This window comes from Felis catus, chromosome D4 (genome assembly GCF_018350175.1).
Source record: "Felis catus isolate Fca126 chromosome D4, F.catus_Fca126_mat1.0, whole genome shotgun sequence".
Taxonomy (NCBI): Eukaryota; Metazoa; Chordata; class Mammalia; order Carnivora; family Felidae; genus Felis; species Felis catus.
In genome coordinates, this window is record NC_058380.1 from 64,882,488 (window position 1) to 64,909,470 (window position 26,983).

Sequence of the window (26,983 nt, forward strand, 5' to 3'; positions counted from 1 at the left end):
TCAAAGTGAACATTTGGTATAATTGCACTTAAATTAAGTTTAAGATTAATCTTATGATGGTAGAAATCAAATTAATCTGCATGGTCTGTATTTTGACCTGAGTGGGGATTACATAGCTTTGGTCATTTTGAAACACATTACTTGAACTCTAAACTGTCTTTTACATGTCATACTTCAGTACAATTGTGGTCCCCTCTAAAATGCAGTAATTCAACTTGGCCATCTAATTTTGTTTGGGGTTTAAATTTGTTCCTGTTTTAATTTTTTTTTTCAGAGTGAGAAAAAGGAACAATGTCAAACAATATTAGATAGAATGAAATTCTCTGTTTTGTTAATTGGTTGAAGAAGATTTCAAATACAGTCTACAGACTTGAAATGCTGAATTGGTGTATCACTTTGGTCAAGGGCAAAACCTGTTAACAACAACATCTTTCAATGGAGCAATAAAAAGCTACTGATGATGGGAATTTGAAGGGTTCAGATCTGAGTGGTTTTAGGCTCTGTAGTCAACCAAATGATACTGGATTGAGTCTAACATAAACACTAATAGAAATAAAAAGGAAATTCACATCACTTAATATATCTTTTATCTGGTCTGGTTTTTAGTGACAGCTCCCTGAAGGTAAAAACTTCACTAAAACCCATTGGTAATGACAGTTTGAATGCCACCAATAATGGCTGCCTAAGAATACCAGGGAAATAAAAGTATTACTCAACTGCAGAACACAAGAAAACATACCTCTGCAGCTTGTGACATATCAAGTGCATTGTTAAGGCCTAATTCTGGTTCCAGTAGTTCACCTGTTCTACTTTCATTATCTTTGCTTTCCTATCTGGGGAAGTCCTGGTCTTTGATAACAGATGTCATGTTTTATTACCTTTCATTCACTATTTTTAGGTTGTGAATGAACTTCAACTTCAACTTGAGGTGTCCTCTTAACCTATAAAATTATATGTTGTGATGTCACAACATCATCCTTAAAAGTTCTGATAAACAATCTAGTAAATTAATTTTGTGGAATTCCCACTGCTTTGTTTTCTTACTTCCTTTTTCTCAGCCTTTCTGGAAAGGGCTGCTAATGCAGTGAGCCTTGTTTTTGTTGTTGTAAAAGCATATTAAAATTCTAAGTAACAGAAAACCTATATAATTAATATCTAAGGTAATATCAACTGTGTATCTGGACAGTGAAAAATTGTAAGTAACTCCATCCTACAGAATCCATTTACCTAATCCGTTGGCACTCTAATTCCCTAGTGGGGCAGAAGTGACCTCAGTGAGAACTTACTCCTCTTTATAGTCTCTCATCTTTCCTAGGACTCTTGATATAAAATCAGAATATCAGGACTTTTTTTTGCCTCAATACTTGAGGAATCATTATTTTCCATTTTCTCCCCTTCTAGCAATGGTGCTATGTCTTTGGCTGGTTTTCTTTACTTACATATATCCAGGAAAATAAAGATTACAAACAGCTACTCATCTATCCTATTTCTGACCAGGGCACCATCCTCACTCGCACTATCTTTTTCAAGAGAAAAAGTCATTTTTTTTAATCCTTGTCCATAATTCTTTCTGTATCTCTTTCTTTTCTCTTGTGTATGGGAAGACAAAGAATCCCTTTCATCCTTATTGAAACCTTCAATGCTCTCCCTGTTCCTCAGCCCTCCATTTCTTTCCTTAGTACTTCACTGTAGAAAAGATGCCATGTTATTTATTAGAGAAGTACCATTAGCCGTATGTCACAATTCAGGTTTTACTTATGCTCAACATGTGTCATGATCTGATGATTAAAAGCCACCAGTGGTAAATAAATTTTGACAAAAATATATTTCATCACCAAATGAATACGGTAGAATTATACTCAGAATGCATAGAGTAAGACATCTTTTTTTTAATATTTAACCCTAGTATCAATTAAAATTATTTGTTATTAGGACAAATATTAATGAAGGAGGAAGATAGAATAACAAATAACATTCTTTTCTATTCAAAGTGGAAAATGGGTGAACAGCATTTTCTCTTCTAAAAATGATATAGCTTATGGAATTGTTACCTTTATTGAGCTAAAAATGTATCATTCCTGTTTTATATCCTATAATAAATTGATTTATAGAACTTACATATTTATACATTTTCTTGATGTTAATTATATAAATTATACATGTAAATTATACATGTAAATGCCATTCAGTGCCTTAAAAACTACTATCATGCCAATACCTTAATAGTTTGGACCCTAACGTGTCACTAGCAGCCCATAATTAAAGACACAATGGGTTTTCAAATGGTAATCATGCAACAGTACTGCTCCTTTTTTGACAAAAAATGTCAGCTTCCTAGGTTTCAGGTATCATAATTTCAGCAAGAGGCCTTCAAGCATCACTCAGACTCAGATACTTGTCTGTGTCTGTGCAAGACTCTAAATTAGGAGGCAGTGATGAGAAAAGCAGAAAGAATGGATTTAGAAGGAAGCAGCAGTTCCCAGGAAATATCCAGTTTCCAGGAAAAGCAGTGACAATGGAGTAACCTATGGTTTTAGTCTCCCTTGGTGGCACTGGTTTCCTCAGTGGACTGGTGTCGTGGCATGACTTTTGCATCCCTATACTATTGCCCCTCTTCTGAACTTTCTCTTCAATATCTCTATCAGTTGAGTGATTTTCTAAATGTCCTATTAATAAATTCCTTTTTTACTTAACTAACAAAGAATGCATTTTAATCCTTTGCAAATAAAAATGCTTAGTTGTCAATCACAGCCCTCATATGTCCATGGCTGATTAGTCTAAGCCTGAAATGAATGCCTCAGAGCAGTAAAAAATAGTTATTCTGAAAGCCCAAAAATTAATCACGACAAAATTAAAACTCTCAGCATCTATGTGTTCAAATTAATCTATGTGCAAGCTGTACTACTTAGGGATATTTCTACTAAACCATTTTCAAATCTATTTTAACAAGCTGGAAATATACTCTACCAATAAAGCCCATGAGGGTAAAAATAGAAAAAAAAAAGTATTGAGACAAAGACACAAATTCTATTATTCTTGACCTGAAATGAGAGCTCATGTCCCTTGACAACTAGCCTAGTGTTTTCCTACTAAAGTGCACTGCCTCCCAGCTATTTTAGGGGAGAAAAGTGTTCTACCGAAATTACTGGTCTGGTTAATACTTTGGGAAGTGATCTCTGATCTCTTTTTCTGAAATCATGGGTATTTCCAAGTCTTTAGGGAGAAGACTTGAAATACTGGGCACTGTCTTAAAGAATAGACTTTTTTCCGGTGTAAAAGCTACCGCATTAAAAAGAATATGAGAAATGAGGGATTCAAAGGAGGGAGGGCAACTACAAAAGATAGGTCCACATTGGCCATGAATTATTAAAGGTGTTCAGGTGAGAGGTATTACCTTATGGGCTTTGATGGGGTTTATATTTGTTTTATGCTTTGGTTTTGTTTTTAATTCTTTATATAGTTCTCTACTTTAGGAGCTAAAAATTTTGCAAAAAAAATCTTTTAATTTACCCACCCATAATATTGAAATATTTAGTGGAGTGTTTAAATATAGAACAACCCATATTTAAGACCCTAACAATCCCATAGAGCAAAGTGAGATAAATTTATACCTGTAAAATCTATACTTTGAATGTGTCTGGGGAACTTATTAAACAATAGAAACATACTTTATTAGTCCCTACCACATTCCTCTACAATAACTTAAATTATAAAACTGAATAGCTGGACTCTTCTTTCAAGAGCTGTGTTGTCTTTTTTAAGACATTTACTAAGTATGATTTATTTTCCTTAATAAACATCAATAACCCAAAACAAGCACTTAAAATCATTTGCCTGTTGATTTCCACCATTTCCCAAAGTGCTGAAAAATTAATAAAAGATTTTTTAATGTTACTTTTTCAGCATTACAAAAAGAAGAAAAAATATTAATTTGAATATATAATATCAAAATTACATAGTCATTTTAGAAAGACAGAAATCCAAATAAATTGGTCTAGGTCTTACCACCAAAAGCAAAGTGGGATATTTAGACAACGTTTTATAAAGGGGCCCAGAAAAGTGTATTGAAACATTTGTTTTGTTCCATAATGCAACTGACAATTAAATAATAGTACTTCATTGAAAGTGATTTTCTAAATAAATAAAGAAAACATGCCTTACATATAATTTCATAATGCATTATCTATATGTAAGTATATGTTTTTTGCTACCTTTTTTTTTAGTAAGCAGAACTTTCTATTCCTTGAGCTTGTTGGAAATTAAATTTGTGATTTGATTTGATGGTAAACCCTGAAAACACATTTTCTTTTCTTGATACACACTATTCAGAGAAGCCATGTTAGTAATACATAAGGAGCAGGTAAGATAGTGTGTTAAGAGAGGGTACTTGCCATTTTTCTGCTTTTCTTGTTGTTTTTTTTTTTTACATGAACATCTGGGTTTTCCTTTTTCAAGCTTTGCCTTCTGTAGAGGGTGAGAATAGGACCATCTTAGAATCCTGTTGTTAAGGAACAAGATTAAATGTGGTAGTTACAATTTGAGGAAGAAAGATTTGGGATGTGTGGCGTAAGTCTGTGAGCCATTTTGTTGCAATGTTCAAGAGTGATTTTTTTTTCTAATGAATTTGACTTGGTCTCTGTTTACCTTTATAGTTTCCTGACTAAACATTACACACACACACACACACACACACGAACATAGACGCACACACACACACACACAAATGCACACATATGCATACATACATACATGTGTGTGCACACACACACACACACACAGTATGCTACAGCACATAAAGTTGTATTCAGTTCCTCTAACATCTAATGTTTTCTCTTACTTCCAGGCATTCAGGCATGTTATTTCCTGTGTTTATGTGTTTTTTATGACTTATTCCATCTGGCTAATTTCAATTCATACTTTAGGCTTCAACTTAGATGTCATTTCCACTAGGAAGTTTTCATAACTGCCAAGATTTCCCCAACCCCCATCCCAGTAGTTACAGTTAAATGTTTTTTCTATCTGCTCCCATTCCCTGGATTATCTATATCAGGTGCATTTATTGACAACATTAAACTTACCCCTGTACATATTGTATCTCTATCTAAATTGTAATTGCTCAAGAACTGTGGAGGTCATATTTGCTCAATCTTTTCAGTATGTAGCATGCTTTGTGTATAGAATATCTTTAATAAATTATTGCTAAGGTCAATCTTTAAAGTGGTCCTTATATCTGTGATCAAAATAGATCATAGTTGATGACAATTACTGAAGTGTCACTCGTGAACTAGGAAAAATGAAAGGAACAATGCATAGTATTTATTGTGTTTTAGGAGAAGTACACTTAGGATAAAGCCAAGTACAAGACAAGTTATGAATCCAAAGGTTTGAGTAAGAAGATTATCCTGTTGTTCTGCATTCACGTAGTGCTATGAATTAGAAAGTTAAGGGGCACCTGGGTGACTCAGTCAGTTGAGGGTCCAACTTCGGCTCAGGTCATGATCTTATGGATCCTGGGTTTGAGCCCCAAATCAGGCTCAGTGCTGACAGCTCAGAGCCTGGAGCCTGCTTCAGATTCTGTGTCTCCCACTCTCTCTGTGCCCCTCCGCCACTCATGCTCTGTCTCTCTCTGCCTCTCAAATATAAAGAAATGTAATTAAAAAATTTAAAAAAAAAAGGAAAGTCAAAATTGTCGTGGATTTCAGCCTTTAGATTCCAAGATAATCTGAGACCTGAAGATATATTTCAGATTTGAGAAGGAAAATGTTAATAAAGTAGCATTAGTTGAGTACCAAACTTTCAATAAGATGAGCATTTACTCATTCATACAATTTAATAACCTCATTGCAACCAGGAGAAGAAGGCTCTATGAAGAAAGAAACTCACCAGAAGCCTGATAATTCCACAATTCAAATTGAATTCATCTAAATCAATAATATTGATTTCATTTTATTCCTAAGGCAACATAATGATAAGAATGTGTCATGGTAGACCATATGTATAGAGATACAATTAATAGACTCTTAATTATCTTAATAGTTATTTTCCTTAAATATTTCTACTCTTTCTTGTGTGTTCCTTATAGTTGACCAATTAATTGTTATCCTCGACTGTTTGCCCCAAACTTCCAACAACACTGAAACCAGTTCAGCTATTTATGAGAAGTAATGAAACTTGACAAACATTGCTTATCAAGCATTTACCCTCTGAAGAAAGACTACCTGTTTCTTCTTCCATTTAAAATTTCTATCAGGTTCTCACTTTCAAATCTAGCCTCTAGGTTTAAACTACTATTAATATTTTTATAAATAATCAATGCCGGTGTGACCTTATGAGAAAAAGCAGACATCTTGAAATAAAGAAAGCTATGTTATAGAGACAACACTTCCTCTAATAATTGTTTACTTCCTCATGTCCTTCTCAGTGCTGATTTTTTTTTTATCATTCACCTGATAGAATCAGTTTCTCTCTCTCTGTATATCTTCCTCCTTTGTCTTTCACTTTTTGTGCCTAACAAATATAGAATATGATTGAGCTGACACCAGTGCCTTATTCTATTCACAAACATCTCAGACAGTCACAACCACAATAGTTGGGACATTTTAAAATTTATCAATATTAATTTAAACAAATGGTTGAAGATGTATTTCTCTGATAATAGGACATGGTCATCTCACCTAATAAAAATATTCAAAATTCTCTAAGACACAGAAGGGAAAACCTTATACAGCTGTCTTGGTCTTCCTTGATTCTTGGAAATTTAAGGTATGATCTGGGGAAAGGAAAATCTTAAAAACAACAACAACAACAATTTAAGTGACTGAACTTACATTCGCATAGTGAGCTTTATATCTCTCTATGCTTATTACAGTCTGCAAACTGATGATTCTTACTCACCAATGGAAACCTCTCCCTTTTTCATAGAAAGCTTTTGATGGCAGTTATTCAATAACTTTACTGAAGATTCAGGCATTAAAGAAAAGTATCACATACAATTAATTTATGTTTATATATAAAGCAAATCTCCTATAAACAGTATGTTTGAAAAAACAACTCTATTCTGCCAATCTCTGTCTTGTAATTGAAGAGTTTAAATCATTTTATTTATTGTAATTTCTGATGAGAACTTAGTTCTGTCATTTTGCTGTATTTTCTATATATTTTATGTCTTTTTTTTGTTCATTTCCTCCACTTCTGCCTTGTTTTGTGTTAAATAATTTTTAATATACCATTTTAATTCCCTTATTTATTTTATTATATATTTTTGAGATTTGCTTTGTCATCTCCCTGGGAAATACAATTACCATCTTAATTTATGATAATCAAGTTAGGATTAGTAATTCAATAGTATATAAAATCTTCGCTCTTGTATAGCTCCATACCCTACCTTCCTTTATGCTGTTGTGTTCACAAATTACACCTATATTCATTGTGTGTCCATCAATATAGATTTGTAATTATTGCTTCATGAAGTTGTCTTTAAATCAGATTGGAAAAAAATTTACACATAAAAAATAAATTATATTTTATATGTATTATCTATTTACTGTTTTACCTTTACTGGTGTTCTTTGTTTCTTCATGTAGATTCAGGGTACTGTCTAGTATATTTTTATTTCATCCTGAAGGACTACTTTTATTGTTTCTTTTACGGCAGGTATGATAGCAGTGAACTCTCAGTTTTTGCTTATTTATAAATGTCTTGATAGCTCCTTCATTTAAAAATATATATATTTAGAGAGAGAGAGAAGAAGAACGAGTATGAGTGAGGGAGGCGCAGAGAGAGAGAGAGAGAGGGAAAGAGAGAGAGTCTCAAGCAGGCTCTACACTGTCAGCACAGTGCAGAGCCTGATGTGAGGCTCAGTCTCACCAACCATGAGATCATGACCTGAGCAGAAATCAAGAGTCGGATTCTAACCCATTGAACCACTCCAGCACCACATCTTCATTTTTGAGGGAGTGTTCTGCCAGATATAGAATCCTTTGTTGTTAATCTTTTTCTTTCATCACTTGGGTTATTGCATGGCCTCAGTCCTCCAGATGATCAGAGGTTTCTGATGACAATCAGCTGTTAATGTTATTCAGGATGATTTGCATGTGTGACATGAGGAGTCACTTATCTCTACTTTCAAGGTTCTCTCTGTCTTTGGTTTTTGACCATTTGATTATGATGTGTCTAAGTGTTGATCTATTTGGAGTTGTCTTGTTCAAGCATCTGGATGTGTAGATGATTGTAATTTGTGAAGTTTTAAGCATTGTTTCTTTTTAATATATGAAATTTATTGTCAAATTGGTTTCCATACAACACCCAGTGCTCATCCCAAAAGGTGCCCTCCTCAATACCCATCACCCACCTTCTCCTCCATCCCACCCCCCATCAACCCTCAGTTTGTTCTCCGTTTTTAACAGTCTCTTATGCTTTGGCTCTCTCTCACTCTAACCTCTTTTTTTTTTTCTTTTTCCCCCTCCCCCATGGGTTCCTGTTAAGTTTCTCAGGATCCATGTAAGAGTGAAACCATATGGTATCTGTCTTTCTCTGTATGGCTTATTTCACTTAGCATCACACTCTCCAGTTCCATCCACATTGCTACAAAAGGCCATGTTTCATTTTTTCTCATTGCCACGTAGTATTCCATTGTGTATATAAACCACAATTTCTTTATCCATTCATCAGTTGATGGACATTTAGGCTCTTTCCATAATTTGGCTATTGTTGAGAGTGCTGCTATGAACATTGGGGTACAAGTGCCCCTATGCATCAGTACTCCTGTATCCCTTGGATAAATTCCTAGCAGTGCTATTGCTGGGTCATAGGGTAGGTCTATTTTTAATTTTCTGAGGAACCTCCACACTGCTTTCCAGAGTGGCTGCACCAATTTGCATTCCCACCAACAGTGCAAGAGGGTTCCTGTTTCTCCACATCCTCTCCAGCATCTATAGTCTCCTGATTTGTTCATTTTGGCCACTCTGACTGGCGTGAGGTGATACCTGAGTGTGGTTTTGATTTGTATTTCCCTGATAAGGAGCGACGCTGAACATCTTTTCATGTGCCTGTTGGCCATCCGGATGTCTTCTTTAGAGAAGTGGCTATTCATGTTTTCTGCCCATTTCTTCACTGGGTTATTTGTTTTTCGGGTGTGGAGTTTGGTGAGCTCTTTATAGATTTTGGATACTAGCCCTTTGTCCGATATGTCATTTGCAAATATCTTTTCCCATTCCGTTGGTTGCCTTTTAGTTTTGTTGGTTGTTTCCTTTGCTGTGCAGAAGCTTTTTATCTTCATAAGGTCCCAGTAATTCACTTTTGCTTTTAATTCCCTTGCCTTTGGGGATGTGTCGAGTAAGAGATTGCTACGGCTGAGGTCAGAGAGGTCTTTTCCTGCTTTCTCCTCTAAGGTTTTGAGGGTTTCCTGTCTCACATTCAGGTCCTTTATCCATTTTCAGTTTATTTTTGTGAATGGTGTGAGAAAGTGGTCTAGTTTCAACCTTCTGCATGTTGCTGTCCAGTTCTCCCAGCACCATTTGTTAAAGAGGCTGTCTTTTTTCCATTGGATGTTCTTTCCTGCTTTGTCAAAGATGAGTTGGCCATACGTTTGTGGATCTAGTTCTGGGGTTTCTATTCTATTCCATTGGTCTATGTATCTGTTTTTGTGCCAATACCATGCTGTCTTGATGATGACAGCTTTGTAGTAGAGGCTAAAGTCTAGGATTGTGATGCCTCCTGCTTTGGTCTTCTTCAAAATTACTTTGGCTACTCGGGGCCTTTTGTGGTTCCATATGAATTTTAGGATTGCTTGTTCTAGTTTCAAGAAGAATGCTGGTGCAGTTTTGATTGGGATTGCATTGAATGTGTAGATAGCTTTGGGTAGTATTGACATTTTGACAATATTTATTCTTCCAACCCATGAGAACGGAATGTTTTTTCCATTTCTTTATATCTACTTCAATTTCCTTCATAAGCTTTCTATAGTTTTCAGCATACAGATCCTTTACATCTTTGGTTAGATTTATTCCTAGGCATTTTATGCTTCTTGGTGCAATAGTGCATGGGATCAGTTTCTTTATTTGTCTTTCTGTTGCTTCATTGTTAGTGTATAAGAATGCAACTGATTTCTGTACATTGATTTTGTATCCTGCAACTTTGCTGAATTCATGTATCAGTTCTGGCAGACTTTTGGTGGAGTCTATCGGATTTTCCATGTATAATATCATGTCATCTGCAAAAATGAAAGCTTGACTTCATCTTTGCCAATGTTGATGCCTTTGATTTCCTTTTATTGTCTGATTGCTGATGCTAGCACTTCCAGCACTATGTTAAACAGCAGCGGTGACAGTGGGCATCCCTGTCGTGTTCCTGATCTCAGGGAAAAAGCTCTCAGTTTTTCCCCGTTGAGGATGATGTTAGCTGTGGGCTTTTCATAAATGGCTTTTATGATCTTTAAGTATGTTCCTTCTATTCCGAGTTTCTCAAGGGTTTTTATTAAGAAAGGGTGCTGGATTTTGTCAAAGGCCTTTTCTGCATCGATTGACAGGATCATATGGTTCTTCTCTTTTTTGTTGTTAATGTGATGTATCACGTTGATTGATTTGCGAATGTTGAACCAGCCCTGCATCCCAGGAATGAATCCCACTTGATCATGGTGAATAATTCTTTTTATATGCTGTTGAATTCGATTTGCTAGTATCTTATTGAGAATTTTTGCATCCATATTCATCAGGGATATTGGCCAGTAGTTCTCTTTTTTTACTGGGTCTCTGTCTGGTTTAGGAATCAAAGTAATACTGGCTTCCTAGAATGAGTCTGGAAGTTTTCCTTCCCTTTCTATTTCTTTGAATAGCTTCAGAAGGATAGGTATTATCTCTGCTTTAAACGTCTGGTAGAACTCCCCTGGGAAGCCATCTGGTCCTGGACTCTTATTTCTTGGGAGATTTTTGATAACCGATTCAACTTCTTCGCTGGTTATAGGTCTGCTCAAGCTTTCTTCCTCCTGATTGAGTTTTGGAAGAGTGTGGGTGTTCAGGAATTTGTCCATTTCTTCCAGGTTGTCCAATTTGTTGGCATATAATTTTTCATAGTATTCCCTGATAATTGCTTGTATCTCTGAGGGATTGGTTGTAATAATTCCATTTTCATTCATGATTTTATCTATTTGGGTCATCTCCCTTTTCTTTTTGAGAAGCCTGGCTAGAGGTTTGTCAATTTTGTTTATTTTTTCAAAAAACCAACTCTTGGTTTCGTTGATCTGCTCTACAGTTTTTTTAGATTCTATATTGTTTATTTCTGCTCTGATCTTTATTATTTCTCTTCTTCTGCTGGGTTTAGGCTGCCTTTGCTGTTCTGCTTCTAGTTCCTTTAGGTGTGCTGTTAGATTTTGTATTGGGGATTTTTCTTGTTTCTTGAGATAGGCCTGGATTGCAATATATTTTCCTCTCAGGACTGCCTTCGCTGAGTCCCAAAGCGTTTGGATTGTTGTATTTTCATTTTTGTTTGTTTCCATATGTTTTTTAATTTCTTCTCTGATTGCCTGGTTGACCCACTCATTCTTTAGTAGGGTGTTCTTTAACCTCCATGCTTTTGGAGGTTTTCCAGACTTTTTCCTGTGGTTGATTTCAAGCTTCATAGCATTGTGGTCTGAAAGTATGCATGGTATAATTTCAATTCTTGTAAACTTATGAAGGGCTGTTTTGTGACCCAGTATATGATCTATCTTGGAGAATGTTCCATGTGCACTCGAGAAGAAAGTATATTCTGTTGCTTTGGGATGCAGAGTTCTAAATATATCTGTCAAGTCCATCTGATCCAATGTCTCATTCAGGGCCCTTGTTTCTTTATTGACCGTGTGTCTACATGATCTATCCATTTCTGTAAGTGGGGTGTTAAAGTCCTCTGCAATTACCACATTCTTATCAATAAGGTTGCTTATGTTTATGAGTAATTGTTTTATATATTTGGGGGCTCTGGTATTTGGCGCATAGACATTTAAAATTGTTAGCTCTTCCTGATGGATAGACCCTGTAACTATTATATAATGTCCTTCTTCATCCCTTGTTACAGCCTTTAATTTAAAGTCTAGTTTGTCTGATAAAAGTATGGCTACTCCAGCTTTCTTTTGGCTTCCAGTAGCATGATAAATAGTTCTCCATCCCCTCACTCTCAATCTAAAGGTGTCCTCAGGTCTAAAATGAGTCTCTTGTAGACAGCAAATAGATGGGTCTTGTTTTTTTATCCATTCTGATACCCTATGTCTTTTGGTTGACGCATTTAATCCATTTACATTCAGTGTTATTATAGAAAGATACGGGTTTAGAGTCATTGTGATGTCTGTATGTTTTATGCTTGTAGTGATGTCTCTGGTACTTTGTCTCACAAGGTCCCCCTTAGGATCTCTTGTAGGGCTGGTTTAGTGGTGACAAATTCCTTCAGTTTTTGTTTGTTTGGGAAGACCTTTATCTCTCCTTCTATTCTAAATGACAGACTTGCTGGATAAAGGATTCTCGGCTGCATATTTTTTCTGTCTAGCACCCTGAAAATCTCGTGCCAATTCTTTCTGGCCTGCCAAGTTTCAAAAGAGAGATCAGTCACGAGTCTTATAGGTCTCCCTTTCTATGTGAGGGCACGTTTACCCCTTGCTGCTTTCAGAATTTTCTCTTTATCCTTGTATTTTGCCAGTTTCACTATGATATGTCGTGCAGAAGATCGATTCAAGTTACGTCTGAAGGGAGTTCTCTGTGCCTCTTGGATTTCAATGCCTTTTTCCTTCCCCAGTTCAGGGAAGTTCTCAGCTATAATTTTTTCAAGTACCCCTTCAGCACCTTTCCCTCTCTCTTCCTCCTCTGTTATACCAATTATGCGTATATTATTTCTTTTTAGTGTATCACTTAGTTCTCTAATTTTCCCCTCATACTCCTGGATTTTTTTATCTCTCTTTTTCTCAGCTTCCTCTTTTTCCATAACTTTATCTTCTAGTTCACCTATTCTCTCCTCTGCCTCTTCAAGCCGAGCTGTGGTGGTTTCCATTTTGTTTTGCATTTCATTTAAAGCGTTTTTCAGCTCCTCGTGACTGTTCCTTAGTCCCTTGATCTCTGTAGCAAGAGATTCTCTGCTGTCCTGTATACTGTTTTCAAGCCCAGCGATTAATTTTATGAGTATTATTCTAAATTCACTTTCTGTTATATTATTTAAATCCTTTTTGATCAGCTCATTAGCTGTTGTTATTTCCTGGAGATTCTTCTGAGGGGAATTCTTCCGCTTGGTCATTTTGGATAGTCCCTGGCGTGGTGAGGACCTGCAGGGCACTTCCCCTGTGCTGTGGTGTATAAGTGGAGTTGGTGGGCGGGGCTGCAGTCTGACCTGATGTCTGCCCCCAGCCCACCGCTGGGGCCACAGTCAGACTGGTGTGTGCCTTCTCTTCCCCTCTCCTAGGGGCGGGATTCACTGTGGGGTGGCGTGGCCCCTCTGGGCTACTTGCACACTGCCAGGCTTGTGATGCTGGGGATCTGGCGTATTAGCTGGGGTGGGTAGGCAAGGTGCACAGGGGCAGGAGGGGCAGGCTTAGCTCGCTTCTCCTTAGGTGATCCACTTCAGGAGGGACCCTGTGGCAGCGGGAGGGAGTCAGATCCGCTACCGGAGGTTTGGCTCCGCAGAAGCACAGAGTTGGGTGTTTGCGTGGAGCGAGCAAGTTCCCTGGCAGGAACTGGTTCTCTTTGGGATTTTGGCTGGGGGATGGGCGGGGGAGATGGCGCTGGCGAGCACCTTTGTTCCCCACGAAACTGAGCTCTGTCCTCTGGGGGCTCAGCAGCTCTCCCTCCCTTTGTCCTCCAGCCTTCCCGCTTTCTGAGCAGAGCTGTTAACTTATGACCTCCCAGACGCTAAGTCCGCTTGCTGTGGGAACACAGTCCATCAGGCCCCTCTGCTTTTGCAAGCCAGACTCGGGGGCTCTGCTTGGCCGGCGAGCCGCCCCTCCACCCCAGCTCCCTGCCGCCAGTCCATGGAGCGCGCACCGCCTTGCTGCCCTTCCTACCCTCTTCCGTGGGCCTCTCGTCTGCGCTTGGCTCCCGCGACTCCGTTCTGCTAATCCTCTGGCGTTTTTCTGGGTTATTTAGGCAGGTGTAGGTGGAATCTAAGTGATCAGCAGGACGCGCGGTGAGCCCAGCGTCCTCCTACGCCGCCATCTTCCTATTTTAAGATTTTTAAAGTCAAGCATTGCTTCTTAAAATATTCGTTCCTTTTCTCTTTCTTCTCTCTACTTAAATCTCCTATTATGCATATGATAGGATATTTGATGGTGTTTCACAAATCTATGAGGTTTTTTTCTTTTTTTCTTTATTCCTTTTTCCATTCTCCTCAAATTGGATAATCAAAACTGACTGTTTTCAAGTTCACTGATTTTTCTGTCTGTTTCAACCATTTCTGTGCTTCTCTAGTTAATATTTCATTATAGTTGTTATAATTTTCAGCTCCAGAATTTCTATTTTTATAGTTTATATCTCTTTGTTGATATTCTCTATTTGATAAGACATCATTTCTACACTTTCTCACTTCTTTAAACATATTTAAAATAACTCATTTAAAGTTCTTGTTTAGTAAATCCAATTTGTGGGTTTCCACAAAGACAATTTCAATTGATTCCCTTTTTCCTCATGTACATGGGCCATACTGTATTGTTTCTTTGAATGCCGTATACAACTTTTTGAGGGACAAAATAAAGTAGTATTGGATTATAAAATAAATGTACATGAATATATATGAGTATATACTGACATTTATAGCTCTAAATCCTTATAGTAAAAGAAGAATTTCAGGGGCACTTGGGTGCTCAGTCAGTTAAGTGTCTGACGTTTGATTTTGGCTCAAGTCATGATCTCATGGTTCATGAGTTCAAGCTCTGCATCGGGCTCTGTGCTGACAGTGCAGAGCCTTCTTGGGATTTTTTCTCTCCCCGTCTCTCTGCCCCTCCCCAACTTGTGTGCACTTCCCTCCCCATCAAAATAAATAAATAAACTTTAAAAAAATAATTTCAAATTAATAAGCTAGTTTTTCACTCTTAGAAATTAGAACGTGAAGAGCAAACTGAACCCAAGATAAGCAGAGAAAAGGAAGTTATATGTATTAGAGATAAAATAACTGAAAAAAAGTATAGAAAAATATAGAAGATTAATAAAATTAAAGTTGAATTTATAGTTCCATTTTAGAAGATTTGACATCTTAGTATCCTCTGCAATCCATAAACTGATTAAATACTTCCATTTGCTTAGGTGTTCTGTGACTCATATTTGTTCTGTAGTTTTAGCATCTTAAACTGTACACATTTTTTTGGATTTGTACCTAGGTATTTTGTGTCTTTTAGGGATAGAGTAAATCATGTTTTAATTTTTTAATTACAAAGTTTTCGCTACTAATGTAAAAGTTACTTTTGTACATTAACCTTGTACCCTACTAACTTGATAAACTTATTAATTGTAGTAATGCTATTATATATTTTTGAGATTTTTCTCTGTACAACACACTGTCATGATAAATAGAGATGGTTTTAATTTGACTTTGTCTTGATATTGTCATGGGAACAAAGCACTTTCAATCTTTTCACCGTAGATGAGAGTGGAATCTTATTTGCTTTTGGTAATGCTATTTATTTTTTAGGTTTATTAGAACCCAATACAAGACTAGGATAATTTCTTCTTACTATAACCATTAGCTATTCAAAATGAAAACTATAAGGGATTATTACATGGATTTCATGTAGTTTTGTGACCTACTTCACGAAACATTAATGGTAGATTCTATGTTCCTTTGAATTTCCTTCCCCAAGAAGCCTTTTAATTCAAGAATGAACAAAAATGTAGTCACTGAATAGAGTCTCTTGAAGAGAATATTAGTAAGATGTGCATTCCTAGAAACAGGAGATTTGAAGATAGTGGTAATTTCTGCTGACAATGAATGAAAAGTGCTCTACAAATAAAGCAGTGACCTTAGACAAAGGAAAAGATAGATCCAAATGAAGGAAATTTCAGAGCCTAGGCTCTAAGAAGATGATAAATTAAGGAAACTTACATGTAATATTGAATTATAATGAAGGGGGAACAGAGATTTATAATCACTTTCTTGATTCTGTGTCCTTACACAGTAAATTTGAATGCAGCTTTGCTTTCTTTAATCAGTAAAATGTACAATGTCTCAACACTAAAGATGTCTCTTTTACAGGGTGAGTAAAATGTAGGGAAAGGGGTGTGTGTGTGTGTGTGTGTGTGTGTGTAATGGAAAAATCTAGTTAATAAGGAAAACTTACAGGGACAGCTCAGGTCATTTCTCAGTGTTTGTGAGATCGAGCCCCACATGGGGCTCCATGCTGTCAGCAGCACAGAGCCTGCTTGGGATTCTATTTCCCTGTCTCTCTGCCCCTCCACTGCATATTCTCTCTCTCTCTCTCTCTCTCTCTCTCTCTCTCTCTCTCTCTCTTTCTCAAAAATAAATAAATAAAATGAGCATTAAAAAAAAATAACAGGGCCACCTACATGGGCATACAACCTGTACAGTCATTCAGGGCCCTGTGATCAGTTTAATGCTTTTTTGTCACTTTTGAAATTATTAATCATTTTTGACTGAAAGAATCCTGAATTATCATCTTATCCTGGGCCCCATGAATTATCTAGCTCATCTTTTATAGGGGATTTGAAGAGATAATCAGTTTATACCTCTGAATACTAAATCAATTTTCTTTGGCTTTTATCAACCTGAGGACTTGGTAAAAAATTCCGAGCTGTGTCTGACGATTTTCTATGCAATGGAAGAAAGAAAAGGTGTGCTGAGGGGGAGTAGAGAATTGCTATAGAGTCCTAGATAACTGGATTTTTTTTCATATTAAGTTTCAGATGTTCTGCATACAACTAAACTTACTACATTTAACTTTAGAAACTACCTTTCTTCTTTATCTTCCTGTTTCCTCTGCCATCATTTCACACAATAAAAATCTGCTCTGGGCATTTAAAAGTAGTCATTTTGTGATCTATATGCCTACTTGTTCTTTCACTGAACACTCACAGCTGTACAACATCAAATGACCTGATGAAGAATATACCATCTGATTATCAGGTTGATTCCATTTGAGTTTTCACTCCTGTTAATAAGCTACTTTGCTGAGGATCAGAAACTCAAGAACTGTTCTTCAGTCACTATCTACACATGTGACATTTAGCATGTCATGTTCAAGTGCTCCAAGTTTCCGTTTTCTGAGGACCCAACACTCTCAAGATAATGGAGAGGTTGAAAGAAGTTTCCAGAAATGTCTTCAACAACTGTGAAGTTTTTATCAACCATGGAACTCTATTAATTAGTTGGCATTATATATTAAAGCAAGTCTAATTAAAGCTATTGAGAACAGTTGGGAGGGAGCATTCGTCACATTACAGTGGAAGAAGCAGTGACTCTGGTGTCAGGTTGACTGATTCAAATCCTTTCCCATCACCACTGCCGCAGGGTACCTCCATTTGTTGTCTGTAAAACAGGGTGGGGGGATGCATAAATGAATCACTTATATTAAAAACATTAATCCCCTTATCCTTGCTAGGATTTTATGTATTTGCATAGCCATCATCAGCTACTATACCTCAGTATTTAACACCTCACTCTTCCTATTTGTTATTTTCGTTTTCTCTGGATTAAACAGTTTTTCATGTTATTGTTCCATCTCCTCTAACGTAAGCTACCCTAAGTAACTTCTGGAAAAATTTGGTTCAACAAAAATTAAGTGAATTAACCAGATACAAGGCCATCAATTGTGTAGAGAAAACAAAACACAATTTAGGTATCCAACACTGGCCTCTCTTTAGAATGAACAATTTTCAAAATCTATTTAGAATCTAATAATTGCAGCAAAGTAGGATGATGTTAAATGCAAAAAAGCACCATCATTTAATATATGCTTACATTTAGGCAGAAAGCCCCAAAGAATACATACATTAGATGTTTTGAGAAAAAAAAAAGTTTCGTTCAGATATGTTTAACATCCTAAAATATCCAGGTAGTTATCTCTAACATATAATTTTTCTTAATCTAAATTGCCTTGGAAATCACACAACAAAGATACAGTTATGAGACTAAGATAAAACCCTAACAAGATTGCTCAAATATACTCAATAACATAGCTCATTTTTTTTAAAAGCTGCATGCTCTTGTTTCACTTTCAATTAAAATCACAGTTTGATTCCTTAACTTCATTCCTGTAGCTAATATTTCCTTAGAGACAAATATCTACTATCCCCTAGGCTAATCTACTCCACTTCCAACAAATTATCTGATCTCAGATGTCACTTAGTAAATATAAATATCACTTTAAATATGTTTTCAAATACCACTTAGCAGTGTTTAGTTTATCAGAAAATATTAGGAATGACATCAGGGATTCAATTGCCCTCCTCTTAGGCTTTATTTAACATAATTAAAATAAAAAGCAATGAAATAAAAGTGAAAAACACCAGTATTTAGCCCTGATATTTCATTAACTAACTTATCTTGATGAAGTTTTCTAACTACTTGTAAAAATATGGGTTTTACCAATGAGCATTCAACTTATGGCTTCTATTTAAAGATACCATTTTCTGGAGGTGATACTCCCAAATTGTTGGGTGTTAAAATTCTATTATTTAGTTAAACATATGGAAGGCTAAGGTAACATCACAACTGTTTTTACAAACTGCAAGCTGTACACTTGTATGGTTATAGAACACACACACACGCACCCATTTTACCTGCTATTTGTGAACACCATATAAAAAACATAGTACCAAAATGTAGTATTCTCCTGGTTATGGTTCATTCCTTTCTATGAGTTGCAGGCATTCCCCTTCTGACAGAGTTCCAAGGCCTAGACACATTTCAGTAGCTAAAGTAGTCAGTTGCTAAGGAACCTCTTTCTACACTGAGCAACATACCCTGTTAATCGACAAGAGACCTAATGAATCAAGAAAGATAGAATACATAGTAATGAAGACTTATTTCCTCATTTGATCCTGGCTTGATGAAATAACCAGTAAGATTTTAAATTCAATACCAAAAACCTCATTTTTACCTTCCTTCTTGCTTGGCAATGAATAATTTGTATCTTTTAATAGCCCTCTTCATTTTGAAGGTCCTCTTCCCTTAGATTTCACAATTGAACTCTAATTCTGCATATCTGCATATCTAATTCTGCATATCTCCTTCTGAAAACTCTTTTTACTCCCATTTCTGGACTAACTCAGCATCCCCAGAGTGGATATACACATTATATACACACTCTGAGGATGTTATATATACAATATATATGAATGTATTTTTGCACATATATACATCTGTGTGTGTGTGTGTGTGTGTGTGTGTGTGTGTGTGTGTGTGTGTTTATATATATGAAATCTCACTGAGTTCTGGTCTAAGCCTCTGATCCTCTCAACTATTAAATATTCTCTAGTCCTAAATCTATCCAATAGGTACAACAGACACCTATAATCTTCCCTCTACTCCCCATTCCCCACAAGCTGATTCTTCCTCTCTGCTCAGTAGTCTCGCCACTTGTTACGATAGTATGTTTTAAAACCTGTATTAATCAATATCAATATTTTAGACACATCCCTCTCAGTAATTTGTCATCAAGCCAGTCCAATATTATTTTGTAAATATATCATGTCACATGTTTTCCTTTATCCATTTTCTACCTTAATTCAACATTTATTACTTTGTTTGGACTGTTGACATTTCCTCCTTGAGATGTATCTGGTTCCAATTTCTGTCCAAACTTTATCTCCACCAGTGAATTATCTCCCAAATTAAGTTGGAGCTATCTTTATCAGATTTAAAAATCTAATAATCATTGCTATAATTTTTGCTATAATTAAAACTTAGTACATACCTATTCAAATGGTTCCCAATTCTTTAAAATTGTATCTATGGCTATTTATATGTAACTCACTTGATCTCAATTCTAGATGCAAAAAACATTTTAATACAACTTTCTCAGTAATTAACAAGACAAGTAGAAAGACAATTAGTAAGGATACAAATTTATATTAAAAATACTCTCAAACAAATTACCATAATTAATATTTACAGACTAATAACACCTAAAAGCTTCCAAATATACATTATTTTTCATTGCACACAGATATTACATCAAGAAAGAATTTTCAATTGCAATCTTACATAGCAGAACTTTTGACTACAAAGACATTTAATTGGATATCAATAGCAAATATGTATCTGGAAAATAGCAAATATGTCCCATTTGGACATTGAAACACAATGAATATCTGCTGAATCAAAAAGGAAATCACAAAGAAATTGAAAAATACTTTGAATTGATTGTATTAGTGCAATATATCAAATTATGTAACAATGGAACTACAACATTTAAAAATTTGTGGGATGGATGCAGATAAAGCACTGCTTAGTGTGGAAATTATATCTTTAAAGCCTAAATATATATACACATTATATATGTATTTCTGACATATAAATACATATATTATATATATACATTTATCAGAAAAGATTAAAAGTTTTAATTCAGTTATCCAAGTAGACAAAAGCAATAAGGATAATAGTAAATCAATGAAATAAAAAACACAAGAACAATAAAGAAATCACCAAGACTAAAGCTAGTTTTTAAATCCATAGTAAAATGATAATCTCATACCTAACAGTAGTAAAATAATACAACAAAAAAAGACACAAATTACCAATATCCAAAATGAAAGTGCATTTATCACTATAATTCTTTCAGACAATAAAAGAATATGAAGAAACATTATGAACAACTGTATGTCAATAAATTTTATAACTTAGATGTAGCACACAAAATCTCTGAGAGACAGCTTACCAAAACTGACTGACGGTTAAAATACAAAGTGTATTTTGCCTTGTACCTATCTATTAAATACTTTAAATTCATATTTGAGAACTTTCCCACAAGGAGGTTTATTTCATCAAAAAGAAAATATTCTCTTGTTAAAAACACATTTTCAAGAAAGTTAAAAGGCAAGTCATGGATTGGAAGTAATTATTTGTATTATATATATTAAATAGAAGATTTGTATTCAGAATATATGAACAATTCTTATAACTCAATAATAAAACAACTCTTGAAATGTGGGTAAAACTTTAATAGACACTTCAAAAATGAATAAATACAAATGGCCAATGAGCACAAGTGAAGATGCTTACTATAAATTATTGTCATAAGAATGCTAATTCAAATGACACTGTGATATTTCATCCCCACAAGAATCATGAAAAGAATAAAGATGGCAGGAATATCAAGTGTTGTTGAGGATGGAGCACCTGGAATTCGAATACATTGCTGGTAGGAATGTAAAATGGTGCAACTACTTTGACAAACAGTTTGGTAGTTTAAAGTTTGAGCATGCACATAATGTATCACCCACAGATTCCATTTCTAGGAATTTATGTATGATAAAGACAAATATATGCTAACAAAAAGACTTAGAAGCGATTGTTCATAACAGGTTCATTGGAAATAGCAAAAAAAAAAAAAAGAAAAAAAAAGAAAACAACCTGAATTCTCATCACAAGGCAAGTTGAAAGGTTATTCTGGTTTATTAGTACAAGAGAAAAACATGCAATAACAAAATAGAGCAAACGACTGATACATGCAACAACGTGGATGAATCTCACAGACATTCTGCCTAGTAAAAGAATGTAGACACAAAACAATACACAAAAGATGTTTCTATTTTGTGGAATTCTAAAATAAGAAAAGTTAACTGTGATCAAAATCAAATCAGTGGTTGCTTGGAGGAGGGGAAATTGAGTGCAAAAGAAAAAAATATTCTGAAGAGATATAAATGTTCCACAATTTATTGCTGTTGTGATAACTCAGGTTATACATTTGACAAAAGTAATCAACCTATAAACAATATATGTAGATTTTTTTGTAAATTGTAACATCACATTTGATATTTAAAAGTCTGAATGTTCCTCACGAATATCTTCATTCTTATAAAATGCACTAAACTAGATGTTTCTAAAATGTTAAAGTGTAATGATGAATAATATTTCAGTGAAAATCCAAATAATATCAGTTGCAAAATAATAGCTGTTTAGTCATGAAGATGATGATATCAACAGTAATCATAAAACATGTTTTGCCAAAGTTTATAGGTTATATAGCACTTCAATGGACAATATATTTTATGAACCTCACAACAACCCCATGAGGAAGTCGATCTTGCTATTACTCTAAGAATCCTTTCACTCTTAAGAAACAAACACAACATTGTAAATGACTTGCACAAACATATTGCAACAGAACCTCTTTTAAAATTCAGGTTGACTCCAGATTCCATATAAATTTGATTAGTACACTCTTCCTTCACTTAAATAAATCAGTTATCAATAGTACGTCTAATAGCTAACACCTGATTTTTAAATCTATAATCAGAAGACTAGATTTCCAAATCTAATAGGGAAACAACATTAAGAGAATTTCCAAATTATCTTTAAAGTATTTTCTTGTTACTGGAAGTTAAGAGCTCCCTATAAAGCAGTGGTTTTAACCTTGCTGTATAATGAAATCATGGGGAACTTAAAAAACAAAATAAAACAAAACCCTGATTCCCAGGCCACATCTTTAACATAATTAGCACCTATTCCTCAGAACGATCTTTATTATTCCCATATTTCCCAATACACAGCTTCAGTGTAAGTACCACTGCTATAAAGTGATTGGATTTTGCTTTACACCAGAGCATCTCTGCCTTTCAATTAAAATTTAGAAAGTAGTTCCTAGCTTTCCATTCCTTGCCTGTGCACAGCAACATACCTCCTCCATCCTTAGTTCTTTGTAGCAAATATTAACCAGAAGCAGCTGGTCATTTTTGTTATTTCTGAATTATCCCTGGCCAATTTACTCTTGTTAATTAATACTGTTTATAATAGCACTGGCTTCTGTAGCCATTCTTTTATGGATACCTGTGTCCGATTTAGTGACAAATTTTTACAAATGGAATAGTTTAATTCTTGGAATCTACTCCTCTTTTCACATGAATCACCAACTTGGCTTTGGCAATCTTTTAGACATTACTGCTTAGTTTGGACTTAGTGCATGTGTATCTGGACTCTATTTCAGTTTTAGACTCTGCTCTTGGCTTAAGAAATATGACTCGCTCTGCAGGTGCAGGTAAGAGGTAATGCCTAAATTTAATTTATCTCCTCTGCAGAAAGGGAAATAAACTTTCACCATAAATATCATCAGCACCATAGGTGGATCAGGCCAAGACTGTATAAAAATTATTTTAAATCAAAACAAAAATCCAAGACTCCACAAGAATTTTATCTGTAAGAATCGAGAGCAAGAATATTAAAATTCAGCTCTTAGATTCCAATGAGGCAAACATTTTTGATGTCTGTTTTACTGGAATTATCTCCTACTTTTAGGGAGATGTGAAACCTCTTTCTCCATTAATGTGAGATTCTGGAAACAAGTGCAGGTCAGACGTCACCGTGGATGTGCTAGGAAGAAACACTGGAAGCATCATGGAGAAGCAGTGCTCAAGACAGAAATGCCCTACATGTCAAATAATACTTAAGAAAACTAAGAAGTTAAGATTCAATTAAGACATGGGCATAAGGAAAATTACTGAAAAAACCTTATTACCTTTATTATCCCAGCATTTGAAGATTATATATTGGGGTTGTTGATGTGCGGTTGACACAAGGATTACAGGCTTATTTTTGCCAAAAATACAAAAATTGGCTGTTTCTGTTGATTTCATCACTAAATGCTATTAAAGAGAAAATTCTACCTGTGCACCCTTACAAATGCAAATTATAAAACTAATTCACTTGGACTTTTTTTCTCTAACCTCACAAATATACATGAAGCCACAATGTTTTTAACTACATTTTTAGGTGGGACATTTTTAAATTTCTTTTTAAAAAACATTTTTTTAATGTTTATTTTTATTTTTGAGAGAGAGAGAGAGAGATTCAGAGAAAGGAGGTACAGAATCCGAAGCAGGCTCCAGGCTCTGAGCTGTCAGCACAGAGTCCGACATGGGGCTTGAACCCACAAACCATGAGATCATGACCTGAGCTGAAGTCGGACACTTAACCGACTGAGCCACCAAGGTGCTCCTTAAATTTCTGAAGTTTAATTTATTTAACTATTTCCCTCACTCAGCTTTCTTTGTTACACATCTCCTCCAACAGCCAGTTCCTTCTGTACTTATGTGGGAATAGCAAAAGTCAGAATTCTACTACCTCCTACAAATATAACAAAGGTACTTGATAGGTAGCAGTTGGAAAACAGAAGGTTGAGAGTTCTGATAATTGAACTGTTTCACAATTTAAATATTCATGGGAGAGCCCTTCCAGTCTCTGTATAATTGGCACAACCTAATTTAACATTTACATGATTGTCCTTGCCCTAGATTTCATTTACTAATGTTAGAGAATGGTAGTTTTGATGAGCAAGCTGCTATTTCTGGTTAAGTTTTATCAGCTAAGATGCCATTTCATGTTTTAAGTTAAGGAAGCCACAGTGAATAGTTTTATAACAGTCAGCATATCTTTCTAAAGGATGATTAAAGAATAAAACATTTCCACTAATACATTGTATTTTCTGTTTAGTAAACCAGATCTTTGGACCTTTTATTCTGCTAGTAAACATTTTTAAATGTAAAAAGGCAAACAAAAAACCTATGTCTTATAATTAAGTTTTAAAAATGCAGAGAGTGTTTTTACCTTACCCTATTTTACCTTAAATATGATCCAAAAGGTTTTTCAGTGGTTCATTAGAACTCAGAATGGCTTTCCCTATAACACAAATACTTGATTTAAGGCCTCCACTAAGTGAAATGCTGGCACAGTGCTGTCGCCTATTGACCATGAGTAACTGAGCTAATGCCAATTTTATTTTCTATTTCCATTAGCTATCCTACCTCTCAACTAGACAAAATGAAATGAGAAAAAGTGAAATCTAGAAGAGTTATATTTCTAAAATAAGTCCACAAATGTGCTATATTTACCTGATCATCCCTCAGCAAATATTTTATTATGTTTTTATAATCCTTTCTCTATATTTTAGCTTTGATCTGTAGACTCATGTGCTTTAAGTAAGTGGCCATCCATCACATAGAGGCCATCCAAAGTAAAGGTTCAAAAATTAATAAATAAAATTAAATTCATATCTTTGAAAATAAAATAACATGGAAAACAATAAAATTACACTAATACAGTGACACTGCTGTGAATGTATCATAAAGCAGTGTTTCTCATATTTGATATATGTCTTAATTACTCGGGGTTCTTGTTTCAAGTGAGATCCAAACATGAATTCTGGGTGATTCTTAGTTCATTTCTAACAAGCACATGGTTGATGCTGATACTTCTACACAGATCACACTTTGAGTTGGAAGGCCCTACAGAAAATAAGGAACATTTTGTACAAGAATACATTAAAAATAGTTATGTCTGTAATTTCCATAGAAGTTGAAAACTGGAATCAACACAAGTGCCCATCAAAAATGAATTGGATAAATCGTGGTGTATTCAAACAAGGGAATATTACACAGCAATGAAAATGAAAGTTTGATAATTATACAGAACAACTGTTGAAAGAAAAAAAATGCACAATTATTCCTTTATATTAGCAGGACTTTTAAGAGATACTAGTATACTGTATGGTGTGTAGATTTTCTTCTGCTTCATAAAACTTTAAGGAATGCAAGGGAGCGGTGCCTGGGTGGCTCAGTCATCTGTCTTTGGCTCAGGTCATGATCTTGTGGTTCATGAGTTCGAGCCTTGCATCAGACTATGCTGACAGCTTGGAGCCTGGAGGCTGCTTCAGATTCTCTGTCTCCCTCTCTCTCTCTGCTCCTCCCCAACTCTCTCTCTCTCCCAAAAATAAACATTAAAAAAAAAAAGAAATGTATGGGAGTATTTGCCATAAAATTAGGATAGTGTTTTGCTGTTCTCAACTTTAGGTAAGAGAAAGTATCATGATTAAAATAGGACATGCAAGAAGCTTCTGGAGTATAATAATATTCATACTAAGCACAATAATTTTAAGCAGTACATTCAGTTGCATGCTCTTTACCTATGTATGCTTTATTTAACAAAATTAAAAATAATACAAAAAATTAAATGCAATGTTATCAAAGAAGACATGGTAATACAACAGAAGTAAATGTTAAAAAGAAGAAATTGAGTTAGGAACAAAATGGGAAAAAAATACATAAAAGTCCTAATAGAGGCAACAGTTTATAAAAATATCCTAAACATCTGAATTAACAATTTGAATTAAAAGTTTGAGAAAATCACACAAGAGAAATAAAAAGATCAAATCACACAATATAAGGAAAAAGACTGAGCTATAGTAATATGAAATATTACAGACATGAAGAGCAAACAGAAATCTAGGGTAAACACTACCAGTATCTTTAACAAAATAATTTGTGCATTAAATAGATATGACTGAAGATATAATTCAGTCAACACAAAACAAACCTTAATAAAAACAGCTTGGAAAAGGAGAAGGAAAATAATAAAATACTGGCTGTAATTATGGGATTAATGAAGTTAAAGATGGAATTTAAAACTTTAAAAAGTGAACTTAGTTGTGGAAGTATAAACAGAATTTTTGAAATGTAAATTACCTAATGTAAAAGTAGTTTGTCGGTGAAAGCATGTATGAATCCTCCCATAACCCTCCAGGAAGAAGAGTTTCAGGTGGACAGGGAGAAAAGGCATCTGCTTTGTTCTTTAAGGGATTTGTGATATTAGGTTTTGCTTAGTGTCTCCATCCGTGACTTCTCTCTTCTATATTATTCTTTTTATCACAAGGGAGGAGGTTACAAACAAATGCCCCAGTATCATTTTTAATGTTTACTTCTAGTTTCGTGTCTGTCAGTGAGAGGAACTTGCTGAAGAGGCAGGCAAAAGCCCTTATTTCATTGGCAGTTACAGGCAGCCACAGGCAGTCGCACAGCAGGCTCTTGTGGTC

The 26,983-nt window shown here is 35.1% G+C and overlaps 1 long non-coding RNA gene across 1 annotated transcript; it reads right to left on the minus strand.

The window, feature by feature from the left end:
• LOC109493630 lies at nt 1-26,775 on the minus strand. Its single transcript, XR_002737812.2, has 3 exons — nt 26,637-26,775; nt 17,398-17,484; nt 1-4,498 (listed from the first exon to the last, which is right to left on the minus strand). It is a non-coding gene; the product is annotated as an uncharacterized LOC109493630 (long non-coding RNA).
• Between the last annotated feature and the right edge of the window lie 208 nt (nt 26,776-26,983).